This window comes from Paramisgurnus dabryanus, chromosome 9 (assembly GCF_030506205.2).
Source record: "Paramisgurnus dabryanus chromosome 9, PD_genome_1.1, whole genome shotgun sequence".
NCBI classification, from domain to species: domain Eukaryota; kingdom Metazoa; phylum Chordata; class Actinopteri; order Cypriniformes; family Cobitidae; genus Paramisgurnus; species Paramisgurnus dabryanus.
Window position 1 is genome coordinate 2260433 of NC_133345.1, and position 13228 is coordinate 2273660.

The 13228-nt window shown below is 35.8% G+C and overlaps 4 non-coding genes across 4 annotated transcripts; all 4 read right to left on the reverse strand.

The window, feature by feature from the left end:
- Positions 1-3271: 3271 nt before the first annotated feature.
- On the reverse strand, positions 3272-3436 carry LOC135764321 (U1 spliceosomal RNA). The gene has a single exon (XR_010539875.1). It is a non-coding gene; the product is annotated as a U1 spliceosomal RNA (small nuclear RNA).
- A 785-nt stretch (positions 3437-4221) lies between these two features.
- Positions 4222-4412, reverse strand: LOC135764527 (U2 spliceosomal RNA). Its single transcript, XR_010540074.1, has one exon. It is a non-coding gene; the product is annotated as a U2 spliceosomal RNA (small nuclear RNA).
- Positions 4413-10084: 5672 nt separating this feature from the next.
- On the reverse strand, positions 10085-10249 carry LOC135765159 (U1 spliceosomal RNA). The gene has a single exon (XR_010540494.1). It is a non-coding gene; the product is annotated as a U1 spliceosomal RNA (small nuclear RNA).
- A 785-nt stretch (positions 10250-11034) lies between these two features.
- Positions 11035-11225, reverse strand: LOC135764463 (U2 spliceosomal RNA). The gene has a single exon (XR_010540010.1). It is a non-coding gene; the product is annotated as a U2 spliceosomal RNA (small nuclear RNA).
- Positions 11226-13228: the final 2003 nt, after the last annotated feature.

Below are 13228 nucleotides of genomic sequence, written 5' to 3' on the forward strand. Positions count from 1 at the left end.
AAACATTCATTCGTGCCACGCTGCTTTTCTTTGAACGAAAAAAAACCCTCTGCTCCCCCTACACAATTTCTTCTCCTGTTATTTTATGCTTAAAACAAGCAAATAAATCTGACTACAGGGTAAGAAAAAATTCGTGAACTTTTCCCATAAACACTTAATTCAAGAAAAATTGTCCCACCCCACTGGCCATTTTTTATCCACAATACACATTCGATGTCTGCAGGCACCATTGTCTTTGTTCAACGCAAACAATTCTGTTGCGTTTTTCTTTGAACGAAGTGCTCCGCCTAGATAATTTGACCCATATTCACATGGGTTTGTTTCTCGTTTTTTTTTCTTTGAGAACAATCTATATAGCGCCTTCCACAATCGTTTTGGTGTTAGCTTTACGTAAAATAGAAACACAGAAAAGTACTGAGCGATGGAGAGACCACGAACGCGGAACGTATTATGGACCACGGACTGGCAAACAAACTGGCAACCACGCACTAAAGAAGCAAACTCTGATTTTAAACTCACCTTATTTGTCCCCGGAAAGCGCCAGAGTCGATGCACGGAGTGGACGGAACAAGCCTCGCTTCCATAGCCGAAGGTCAAAAATCCATTTAAACGTGTAGTCCCCGGTGTCCACTCGATCTTACCCAAAAAGCCGAGAAGCGATACCGCAATGGCATCCGGAGAAGGCGCTGGCTGTCGGGATGGAGGTTAGCGGGTCAGAGGTCCGGCACTGAAGGTCTGCGTTCATTATTCACCGTGTGCATTTCACTCTATATCCACTTTCTAATGTATAGCACTTGATAAGGATTAACAGTTTAAAAACAGAAATGCAAGACATCAGAAAATACATTTATTTTTTACTTTCATAACATGAGAGGTGTCATACAATAACAAATATGAGCTTTAAAATCACATTCCTAAGTTAAAAATATACATAAAAATAGATATATGGATCATTACACAAATCACTACTCAAAGGACCTATGTTAAATAACTGCTTCAATATTAATTAACAATAACATTTGGCCAAGGCAGTCCTTGTAAATAGACATATAAATAGACAAATAAAATCATGACATATATGCCGTAGAGCCTGAGATAGAGAAAAATAATAAGGAATTCTGCTTTTACTACCATCTCAGAAATATTGCCAGAATTAGAGGTTTTGTCTCAAGACAGGACTTAGAGAAACTTGTTCATGCTTTCATCACCAGCAGGGCCGATTATTGCAATGGTCAATGGATTTAAAAAGTACTGTTTCTTGTTTAAAAACCACTTCATGGCTACAATACATGACAGATATGCTAATCGAATATGAAACCGATTACTCGGATCAATAGGATCAGGTCATTTAGAAAAAACAAGGGTTCACTCAAAACAAGGTGCCTCAGCATTCAGTTATTATCAGCTTTCAGAAGAGATCAGATGTGCTTCAACAGTAGACACTTTTAAATATAGATTAAAAACACATCAGTTTAACTTTGCATTTACTGAATGATTTAAAACAGTACGAATAAAACAGTACAAAAGAATAAAACAGTATGAACCTTACCTGTTATAAAGGGAATGAAGCTTACGGTATGGTGCTTACCTGCAGAAATAAATAAAGTACAATAAGAACACACAGAACTTCAATTTTCAAAATTATTTTAACATTAAATGATGATTATTTTACTGGTTTACCTGTTTGTGATTACCACAGGATCCCGTCACCTGGCTGCGGTCTTCATTTGGTGAACGGTTCTTCACTCATAATTGACCTATACAAGAAATAGAGAAGAATAATAAGCAATTCTGCTTTTACATGTAGATGTGTGCCCCAAGAACACAGACACACCGGCTCCAAAAAGTTTAAACAGTACACATTTCTGTTATTTTAATGTGGCAAATGTGTCAGCTTTAAAAGAAGCATACATTACCTTTTAAAGAGGAAATAAATACCTTTTGCATGAAATACCTTTACTCCCAGCATAAGCAAGCAATTTTCAAAATGCTTTTAAAAGTAAATAGTGATTATTTTACTTGTTTACCTGTTTGTGATTACCATGGAATCCTGTCACCATCATTTTTAAGCTTGTAAAGCAAATAATGAAATATTGACTTAGTAGGAAAAAATATTTTGGAAGTATCGTGATAAATGATGAAGAAAATATTTTGCAAAGTGATGGTTAGCACACGGTTGATGGTACCTATTAAATTCCATCATATTTTTTTATTCCTACTATGGAAGTCAATGGTGACTATCTGCTGTGGGTTTACCATCATTCCTCAAAATACCTTCTTTTGTGTTACTCAGAAAAAAACTAATCCTCGTGTTGTTGTAAGCCTGTATGCATGAGTAAATGATGACAGAATTATCATCATAAATTGAAATATCCCTTTAAACTGTATTTCCCCCCTTAAACCTAAACTTATTTTCCTACAGCAAGTCATTTAGGTAATCAAGAAAATACTTTACCCGTTGTCTTTGTGAGTTAAACAAATACAGCTACGCTTCCAGGTCTGTCGACGTTGCTGTGGTTTTTCGACAGCTGTAGTATGAAGGGTAGCGAATGAATGAATACATTGCAAAAAATCATTTCTTACTTGTTATTTCGAACTGTTTTAACTATACAAATATCTAGAAAGTCTTAAAATAAGATGCATTTTTTGATGAGCAAAATGCCCTAAGAAAATAAACCTAGCCTTTAGGGAGAAAAAACTCAGAATTTGGGCTTAAAACAAGCAAATAAATCTGCCAAAGGGGTAAGAAACAAATCTAGATATAAACACTTAATTCAAGAAAAATTGTCGTAGCCCATTGGCAGATTTGTTGGCTTGTTTAATGTACATGCATGTACAATATTTCAATTTGTCTTGTATTTATTAGCATTTTGTATTGCCCAACGCTGTCTAGGTTGTTTAACTGTTGTCATTTTCTTATAAAAGCCTTTATAATTTATTAGTTTGGATGATTGCCATTCCCGAGAACCTCTTATATTGGAAGTAAAAGAATCATCTAAGCATTATTTTGTGCTCTTAGACATGTAGCCGTTTGATTGTGGTTCTATTTAATGGCTAGTCTATTCGTTTGGAATGGTCAAACGGCTATTAGATTTTCACTGACAGCCCAAATTAAGCCTTGTTTTAGCCTAGACACTTATTCGCTGTCTATTAAAAGTTATGTAGTCGTTGAATAGCCGCTTTTTTGATGTCTAATGTATTCTTGGGCCGTGGTTAGACGTCTCTTGGATTTTACGTAAAACGACAAGCGAATCTATTTTTAACACAAAGTCAGGGGAGAGCGCGAACGCAGTCCCCCACTATCAGAAATTTTGCAGTCGAGATTCCCACATTTGGGGAATTCGCAAAGGGTCAGCCCAACCGGAGTGCAATGGCTGAGCCTCGCCCTGGGTGAACCACCTTCATGATCATGGTGTCTCCCCTGCCAGGTAAGTATGAGCGACACCCTTTGAGGCCAGACGGCCGCATCTTCCTGTGACCGATCACATCGACGGCGCCCCCGGAGGCCGTCCGACTAACATTTCATTTACTGTGTGTGACCAGGTGGAAAGCGCACGAAGCCACGTCTGAGACCAAACATTCTTCGAGATCTACCCTGTTTTTATTCCGTTTCCAGCCCGGTTGAACCGTGTAGAGTGAAATATGTGAAACAATTTAAATCAAATGGATTTAAATTGCGCATTCAAATATATGGTTTCGTTATTACAAAGTAACTTTACGTGGAATAGAAACAAAAAAAAATGTACAGAGCAATCAAGAAACAACGAAAGCATAGCAATTTTAGAACGTGGATAAATAAAAACACAGGGCTCAATGACTTACCCGTTGTCGTTGTGAGTTAAACAAGTACAGCTATGCTTCCAGGTCTGTCGACGTTGCTGTGGTTTTTCGACAGCTGTAGTATGAAGGGTAGTGAAAAAAGTTTTCAGGTGTTTTTAACATTCCAATCGGTCTCGTTCACTTTTGTTGCGCCTTCAGCTGTGTCGAGGATGTTTAATTCGTCCTCGTATCACCTCCGCAAACTTGTAAAGAAATTAATTAAATACATTACAAAAACATTTCTTTATCAGCGTGTTCATTTCCACGCAAGCTTTTCGTTAAACCAATAAAGTCAACGAAATCACAGCAATTTTAAAACACACGGATTAGAAAAAACACCGTCATTCACGCACAAAAGAAGCAAATTCTTTTTTTTATACTTGACTTATTTATCCCCGAGATGGGGAGCGCACCATTCATGGAAACACTGCAATACCATGTTGATGCATGGAGTGGAAGGAGCAAGCTCCGCTTCCATTTCTGAAGGTCAAAAATCCATTTAACATATAGTCCCCGGATAGGAGACGTATCAGACATTAAACTGATAAGAACAGATACTACACTTGATCTTAGCCAAAAGGCCGAGAAGCGATACCGGAATAGACGCAGCCAAAGGGGGAGCCGGCGAAGGCGCTGGCTTTTGGGGTGGAGGCTAGCGGGCATTTAACTCTATACGTTCTCATTGTATAACCCAGAGGTAGAACGTTGAGCTAGCAAATCAGAAGTTCATGTTTTAATGCAGGATCTGATCCACGCTCATGAGAGAGAGAGAGAGAGAGAGAGATAGAGAGAATTTAGAATTTTCAAAAAACCTTTATTACAAATTAAAACATTTTCATAACCTCAAATCAGAAAAAACAAAGAAAAAAATATATATAGTAACGGAAATAACAAAAAAATAAGCCAACATAGGAGCAAAGAACAAATCATCTTCAATAACCAGACACAGAGCTCCTCCATAATACCAAATCAATTCAAAAGAAAGAAGATCATTCATTGCTTTAAAGTATCTAAAACCAATAAGGATTCTAGATTTAACTTATTTTAAAAACTGCTAATGTATCATGGCTTCCGGGTCTGTCAACGTTGCTGTGGTTTTTCGACAGCTGTAATATGAAGGGTAGAGTGAAAAAAAATATTTAAGTGTTTTGAACATCCCAATTTGTTCGTTTACTTAGTATTTTCTTAATGTTTTCGAGTTAAAAAATAATTCTTAAATCGAGATACATTTACTTAATAAGCAAAGTGGCTTAGAATTTAAGTCTTGTTTACTGAAATAAATTCTAAAATGTAATAGGTTAAGGCTTAAAACAAGTAAAAATATCTGCCAGTGGGGTAAGAAAAATAAACCTAAATTGAGTTTATTATTGAATTAAGTTGAAACTAGAATTAAGTTTATTTTTCTTACCCCGCTGGCAGATATTTTTTATTTGTTTTAAATATAAACCTGTTGATTTTTATAATTTATTTCAATTATTTTACAAAGTATGCGATCTGATTTTTTTAATCGCGGTGTTTCTTTTATTCCTCGTTTCTTTTCCGTGCATTTGCTTTATTTATTTATTTTTGCTTGTTGCATTTAAATGCACATTTGATTTGTTGCCACATTATTATGTGTTAATGTATTTTTTAACATGTTTATCAACAAAAAGTGCGTTATTATAATTAATTATATAGCTGTGAAATATATACAAGAATTCCCAGCAAAAACAAAACGTTTTTATAACAATTTTCTATTACAATACATAATATCTTAAGCCACTTTGCTTACCAAGTAAATGTATCTCCATTTAAGCATTGTCAGATATTCACTAGAAAACAAGACAAAAACAGTAAGTAAGATATTAATTTACTTTTTTCTTTCAAACATAAATTTACAGACGGCTGGAAATTTTTAATAAAATAACTAGCCATACCTATTCGGGTCTGCTCCCGTTTGCTGTGATGACGGGGGACTTAGTCCAAAGCACATTTTGAGGAATACTTACACATTTTACTTCTTATTTCTTTGAAATTAATTATGCATACACTATGGATTAAAAATGTCCCGACTGCGAACCTGATAAAACCCAGGTAAAAAGCAAATACAAATAAACCATTTTGATTTAGCAAAAGTTTACAAATAAATGCACTCCTTGCACACAACAAGCACGTCTAGTTACCATTCATATTTTGCGTGATTTAAGTTTCGTCGCATACATTTTGGAAGGCACACGATAAAAACAAAATAAGGCTTTTAATGTATGCCGACCTCATTCTCCGTTGAGGGCTTATCAATCATAATAAACGCTGTTAACTCTTCTCATTGAATGGTCTAAATCCAATGCTGGTAAAGAAATCAAATGTGCATTTAAACGCAACAAGCAAGCCGTAAAGCAATGGATGCAGGCAAACAAACGAGGAATAGCACATACACCACGATTAGATCATCGGGTCGCATACTTTGGAATTAATAAGAAATAATTATTCAGTCTAAAGAAATAAGAAGTAAAATGTCTAAGTATTTCTCCAAATGTGCACACTCATTACAATAAACGGGAGCAGACACGAATAGTTATGTATGTCTCGTTATTTTATTTAAAATTGATAAGCTGTCTAACATATGATATATTTTGATAATACGAAATGCTAAAAAAATAATATAACACCAATCGACAATATCTGTTATTGTTATTTTTACAAGTAAATTCATGTGTAGGAGAAAACAAAGCAGCTGTCAGTCCATACTATATTGAGTGGCCATCGTAGTGGTGCAACCTGAACGATGTTTTCCCTACTTCCGGTCAAAGCCGCCATTTTGTGAAATAGGCATATAGGTGACGCTGGAGCACGCGGCCATTGTCTCTGTTCAACAAAACAAGTATATATATACACATACGCATATTTTTCCTCAATCAATCACCGAATACAAGGTGCAATTCGATGCCAACTGACCCTTCTCTCTGGTTTCATGTTTGTAAGGAAAATTAAGGGGGAAATTACGATAGCATTTCAGCCAAACATTCATTCGTGCCACGCTGCTTTTCTTTGAACGAAAAAAAACCCTCTGCTCCCCCTACACAATTTCTTCTCCTGTTATTTTATGCTTAAAACAAGCAAATAAATCTGACTACAGGGTAAGAAAAAATTCGTGAACTTTTCCCATAAACACTTAATTCAAGAAAAATTGTCCCACCCCACTGGCCATTTTTTATCCACAATACACATTCGATGTCTGCAGGCACCATTGTCTTTGTTCAACGCAAACAATTCTGTTGCGTTTTTCTTTGAACGAAGTGCTCCGCCTAGATAATTTGACCCATATTCACATGGGTTTGTTTCTCGTTTTTTTTTCTTTGAGAACAATCTATATAGCGCCTTCCACAATCGTTTTGGTGTTAGCTTTACGTAAAATAGAAACACAGAAAAGTACTGAGCGATGGAGAGACCACGAACGCGGAACGTATTATGGACCACGGACTGGCAAACAAACTGGCAACCACGCACTAAAGAAGCAAACTCTGATTTTAAACTCACCTTATTTGTCCCCGGAAAGCGCCAGAGTCGATGCACGGAGTGGACGGAACAAGCCTCGCTTCCATAGCCGAAGGTCAAAAATCCATTTAAACGTGTAGTCCCCGGTGTCCACTCGATCTTACCCAAAAAGCCGAGAAGCGATACCGCAATGGCATCCGGAGAAGGCGCTGGCTGTCGGGATGGAGGTTAGCGGGTCAGAGGTCCGGCACTGAAGGTCTGCGTTCATTATTCACCGTGTGCATTTCACTCTATATCCACTTTCTAATGTATAGCACTTGATAAGGATTAACAGTTTAAAAACAGAAATGCAAGACATCAGAAAATACATTTATTTTTTACTTTCATAACATGAGAGGTGTCATACAATAACAAATATGAGCTTTAAAATCACATTCCTAAGTTAAAAATATACATAAAAATAGATATATGGATCATTACACAAATCACTACTCAAAGGACCTATGTTAAATAACTGCTTCAATATTAATTAACAATAACATTTGGCCAAGGCAGTCCTTGTAAATAGACATATAAATAGACAAATAAAATCATGACATATATGCCGTAGAGCCTGAGATAGAGAAAAATAATAAGGAATTCTGCTTTTACTACCATCTCAGAAATATTGCCAGAATTAGAGGTTTTGTCTCAAGACAGGACTTAGAGAAACTTGTTCATGCTTTCATCACCAGCAGGGCCGATTATTGCAATGGTCAATGGATTTAAAAAGTACTGTTTCTTGTTTAAAAACCACTTCATGGCTACAATACATGACAGATATGCTAATCGAATATGAAACCGATTACTCGGATCAATAGGATCAGGTCATTTAGAAAAAACAAGGGTTCACTCAAAACAAGGTGCCTCAGCATTCAGTTATTATCAGCTTTCAGAAGAGATCAGATGTGCTTCAACAGTAGACACTTTTAAATCTAGATTAAAAACACATCAGTTTAACTTTGCATTTACTGAATGATTTAAAACAGTACGAATAAAACAGTACAAAAGAATAAAACAGTATGAACCTTACCTGTTATAAAGGGAATGAAGCTTACGGTATGGTGCTTACCTGCAGAAATAAATAAAGTACAATAAGAACACACAGAACTTCAATTTTCAAAATTATTTTAACATTAAATGATGATTATTTTACTGGTTTACCTGTTTGTGATTACCACAGGATCCCGTCACCTGGCTGCGGTCTTCATTTGGTGAACGGTTCTTCACTCATAATTGACCTATACAAGAAATAGAGAAGAATAATAAGCAATTCTGCTTTTACATGTAGATGTGTGCCCCAAGAACACAGACACACCGGCTCCAAAAAGTTTAAACAGTACACATTTCTGTTATTTTAATGTGGCAAATGTGTCAGCTTTAAAAGAAGCATACATTACCTTTTAAAGAGGAAATACCTTTTGCATGAAATACCTTTACTCCCAGCATAAGCAAGCAATTTTCAAAATGCTTTTAAAAGTAAATAGTGATTATTTTACTTGTTTACCTGTTTGTGATTACCATGGAATCCTGTCACCATCATTTTTAAGCTTGTAAAGCAAATAATGAAATATTGACTTAGTAGGAAAAAATATTTTGGAAGTATCGTGATAAATGATGAAGAAAATATTTTGCAAAGTGATGGTTAGCACACGGTTGATGGTACCTATTAAATTCCATCATATTTTTTTATTCCTACTATGGAAGTCAATGGTGACTATCTGCTGTGGGTTTACCATCATTCCTCAAAATACCTTCTTTTGTGTTACTCAGAAAAAAACTAATCCTCGTGTTGTTGTAAGCCTGTATGCATGAGTAAATGATGACAGAATTATCATCATAAATTGAAATATCCCTTTAAACTGTATTTCCCCCCTTAAACCTAAACTTATTTTCCTACAGCAAGTCATTTAGGTAATCAAGAAAATACTTTACCCGTTGTCTTTGTGAGTTAAACAAATACAGCTACGCTTCCAGGTCTGTCGACGTTGCTGTGGTTTTTCGACAGCTGTAGTATGAAGGGTAGCGAATGAATGAATACATTGCAAAAAATCATTTCTTACTTGTTATTTCGAACTGTTTTAACTATACAAATATCTAGAAAGTCTTAAAATAAGATGCATTTTTTGATGAGCAAAATGCCCTAAGAAAATAAACCTAGCCTTTAGGGAGAAAAAACTCAGAATTTGGGCTTAAAACAAGCAAATAAATCTGCCAAAGGGGTAAGAAACAAATCTAGATATAAACACTTAATTCAAGAAAAATTGTCGTAGCCCATTGGCAGATTTGTTGGCTTGTTTAATGTACATGCATGTACAATATTTCAATTTGTCTTGTATTTATTAGCATTTTGTATTGCCCAACGCTGTCTAGGTTGTTTAACTGTTGTCATTTTCTTATAAAAGCCTTTATAATTTATTAGTTTGGATGATTGCCATTCCCGAGAACCTCTTATATTGGAAGTAAAAGAATCATCTAAGCATTATTTTGTGCTCTTAGACATGTAGCCGTTTGATTGTGGTTCTATTTAATGGCTAGTCTATTCGTTTGGAATGGTCAAACGGCTATTAGATTTTCACTGACAGCCCAAATTAAGCCTTGTTTTAGCCTAGACACTTATTCGCTGTCTATTAAAAGTTATGTAGTCGTTGAATAGCCGCTTTTTTGATGACTAATGTATTCTTGGGCCGTGGTTAGACGTCTCTTGGATTTTACGTAAAACGACAAGCGAATCTATTTTTAACACAAAGGTCAGGGGAGAGCGCGAACGCAGTCCCCCACTATCAGAAATTTTGCAGTCGAGATTCCCACATTTGGGGAATTCGCAAAGGGTCAGCCCAACCGGAGTGCAATGGCTGAGCCTCGCCCTGGGTGAACCACCTTCATGATCATGGTGTCTCCCCTGCCAGGTAAGTATGAGCGACACCCTTTGAGGCCAGACGGCCGCATCTTCCTGTGACCGATCACATCGACGGCGCCCCCGGAGGCCGTCCGACTAACATTTCATTTACTGTGTGTGACCAGGTGGAAAGCGCACGAAGCCACGTCTGAGACCAAACATTCTTCGAGATCTACCCTGTTTTTATTCCGTTTCCAGCCCGGTTGAACCGTGTAGAGTGAAATATGTGAAACAATTTAAATCAAATGGATTTAAATTGCGCATTCAAATATATGGTTTCGTTATTACAAAGTAACTTTACGTGGAATAGAAACAAAAAAAAATGTACAGAGCAATCAAGAAACAACGAAAGCATAGCAATTTTAGAACGTGGATAAATAAAAACACAGGGCTCAATGACTTACCCGTTGTCGTTGTGAGTTAAACAAGTACAGCTATGCTTCCAGGTCTGTCGACGTTGCTGTGGTTTTTCGACAGCTGTAGTATGAAGGGTAGTGAAAAAAGTTTTCAGGTGTTTTTAACATTCCAATCGGTCTCGTTCGCTTTTGTTGCGCCTTCAGCTGTGTCGAGGATGTTTAATTCGTCCTCGTATCACCTCCGCAAACTTGTAAAGAAATTAATTAAATACATTACAAAAACATTTCTTTATCAGCGTGTTCATTTCCACGCAAGCTTTTCGTTAAACCAATAAAGCCAACGAAATCACAGCAATTTTAAAACACACGGATTAGAAAAAACACCGTCATTCACGCACAAAAGAAGCAAATTCTTTTTTTTATACTTGACTTATTTATCCCCGAGATGGGGAGCGCACCATTCATGGAAACACTGCAATACCATGTTGATGCATGGAGTGGAAGGAGCAAGCTCCGCTTCCATTTCCGAAGGTCAAAAATCCATTTAACATATAGTCCCCGGATAGGAGACGTATCAGACATTAAACTGATAAGAACAGATACTACACTTGATCTTAGCCAAAAGGCCGAGAAGCGATACCGGAATAGACGCAGCCAAAGGGGGAGCCGGCGAAGGCGCTGGCTTTTGGGGTGGAGGCTAGCGGGCATTTAACTCTATACGTTCTCATTGTATAACCCAGAGGTAGAACGTTGAGCTAGCAAATCAGAAGTTCATGTTTTAATGCAGGATCTGATCCACGCTCATGAGAGAGAGAGAGAGAGAGAGAGATAGAGAGAATTTAGAATTTTCAAAAAACCTTTATTACAAATTAAAACATTTTCATAACCTCAAATCAGAAAAAACAAAGAAAAAAATATATATAGTAACGGAAATAACAAAAAAATAAGCCAACATAGGAGCAAAGAACAAATCATCTTCAATAACCAGACACAGAGCTCCTCCATAATACCAAATCAATTCAAAAGAAAGAAGATCATTCATTGCTTTAAAGTATCTAAAACCAATAAGGATTCTAGATTTAACTTATTTTAAAAACTGCTAATGTATCATGGCTTCCGGGTCTGTCAACGTTGCTGTGGTTTTTCGACAGCTGTAATATGAAGGGTAGAGTGAAAAAAAATATTTAAGTGTTTTGAACATCCCAATTTGTTCGTTTACTTAGTATTTTCTTAATGTTTTCGAGTTAAAAAATAATTCTTAAATCGAGATACATTTACTTAATAAGCAAAGTGGCTTAGAATTTAAGTCTTGTTTACTGAAATAAATTCTAAAATGTAATAGGTTAAGGCTTAAAACAAGTAAAAATATCTGCCAGTGGGGTAAGAAAAATAAACCTAAATTGAGTTTATTATTGAATTAAGTTGAAACTAGAATTAAGTTTATTTTTCTTACCCCGCTGGCAGATATTTTTTATTTGTTTTAAATATAAACCTGTTGATTTTTATAATTTATTTCAATTATTTTACAAAGTATGCGATCTGATTTTTTTAATCGCGGTGTTTCTTTTATTCCTCGTTTCTTTTCCGTGCATTTGCTTTATTTATTTATTTTTGCTTGTTGCATTTAAATGCACATTTGATTTGTTGCCACATTATTATGTGTTAATGTATTTTTTAACATGTTTATCAACAAAAAGTGCGTTATTATAATTAATTATATAGCTGTGAAATATATACAAGAATTCCCAGCAAAAACAAAACGTTTTTATAACAATTTTCTATTACAATACATAATATCTTAAGCCACTTTGCTTACCAAGTAAATGTATCTCCATTTAAGCATTGTCAGATATTCACTAGAAAACAAGACAAAAACAGTAAGTAAGATATTAATTTACTTTTTTCTTTCAAACATAAATTTACAGACGGCTGGAAATTTTTAATAAAATAACTAGCCATACCTATTCGGGTCTGCTCCCGTTTGCTGTGATGACGGGGGACTTAGTCCAAAGCACATTTTGAGGAATACTTACACATTTTACTTCTTATTTCTTTGAAATTAATTATGCATACACTATGGATTAAAAATGTCCCGACTGCGAACCTGATAAAACCCAGGTAAAAAGCAAATACAAATAAACCATTTTGATTTAGCAAAAGTTTACAAATAAATGCACTCCTTGCACACAACAAGCACGTCTAGTTACCATTCATATTTTGCGTGATTTAAGTTTCGTCGCATACATTTTGGAAGGCACACGATAAAAACAAAATAAGGCTTTTAATGTATGCCGACCTCATTCTCCGTTGAGGGCTTATCAATCATAATAAACGCTGTTAACTCTTCTCATTGAATGGTCTAAATCCAATGCTGGTAAAGAAATCAAATGTGCATTTAAACGCAACAAGCAAGCCGTAAAGCAATGGATGCAGGCAAACAAACGAGGAATAGCACATACACCACGATTAGATCATCGGGTCGCATACTTTGGAATTAATAAGAAATAATTATTCAGTCTAAAGAAATAAGAAGTAAAATGTCTAAGTATTTCTCCAAATGTGCACACTCATTACAATAAACGGGAGCAGACACGAATAGTTATGTATGTCTCGTTATTTTATTTAAAATTGATAAGCTGTC